The following is a 921-nucleotide window of genomic DNA, read 5'->3' as shown; positions in this document are numbered from 1 at the left end:
CTCCGGGAGGGCACTGGAGCCTGTGAGAGCAGATGTGAAGGGATAACCTGCCCGTGGGACACAGCAAGAGCTCTGGAGCCACATGGGTGAAGTGTGACCGTGAGCCAGCCTGGGAAAATGGGCAAAAATGTTTTGCTGTCTAAAAGGCCTCTGCTGGCTCCTGTGGTAGCCTCAGGTCCTCAGGGTGGAAATAGCATGGTTTATCCAGAAATAAGTTTAGCTTATCTATTCCTCTTGCTGGATGAAGCCTTGATGAGAGTAGGCATCATCAGAAAAGTGCCTCCACGTTTTTTCTGCCCTCTAAACCTCCCAGTTTTGGGGTTTTTGTCTCCCAGCAGTAGTCAGCTGCCCGTGGCTGCTCAGTGCCTGTGCCAGTGTTATGCTGCTGGGAGAGAAAGGTGCTGCTGAGCTTTCCTGGCACCAGCAAGGCCGTCCTGGTGCTCAGTGGTGCCAGGTTTTGGCAGCACTCTGCATGCCTGAGAGTGGAGTAACTCCTGCCCGTGGAGACAAGTGACTAGACTGTACATGCTCATGCAGCAACAGGCAGCTTTATTGAGAGCTAACTTATTTATATAGATAAGAAGGCCCATGAAGGTAATCCTCATTGGCTGAGCCAGTTACTACTCAGCTAACCAGCCAATAGCAGCCTGAGTCTCCAGTGGTCTGGGCCTGCTCTTACTGGTCGAATTACATAAGCAAGGTAATTATATAATAAATCACTTATGAAGCTGGAATTATTTATACTGTGTGGCCTACAGGCCAGATGTAGAGCATCACAGAGGAATAGCTCATAAATATGGAACTTGTGTGTGTCATAAAACCTCTATAGCTCATAAATATGGAACTTGTGTGTGTCATAAAACCTCTGTTCGCATGATGTTTGGAGCACTCGAATGGAGGAAGGATCCTCCAAGTGATCAG

The 921-nt window shown here is 48.5% G+C and overlaps 1 pseudogene; it reads left to right on the top strand.

The window, feature by feature from the left end:
• The first annotated feature begins 330 nt into the window (after positions 1–330).
• LOC134434197 (small nucleolar RNA SNORA74) lies at positions 331–511 on the top strand (annotated as a pseudogene).
• The last annotated feature ends 410 nt before the right edge of the window (positions 512–921 follow it).

Source organism: Melospiza melodia, unplaced genomic scaffold (genome assembly GCF_035770615.1).
Source record: "Melospiza melodia melodia isolate bMelMel2 unplaced genomic scaffold, bMelMel2.pri scaffold_32, whole genome shotgun sequence".
NCBI classification, from domain to species: domain Eukaryota; kingdom Metazoa; phylum Chordata; class Aves; order Passeriformes; family Passerellidae; genus Melospiza; species Melospiza melodia.
This window is presented reverse-complemented; position numbering and strand designations above follow the sequence as displayed.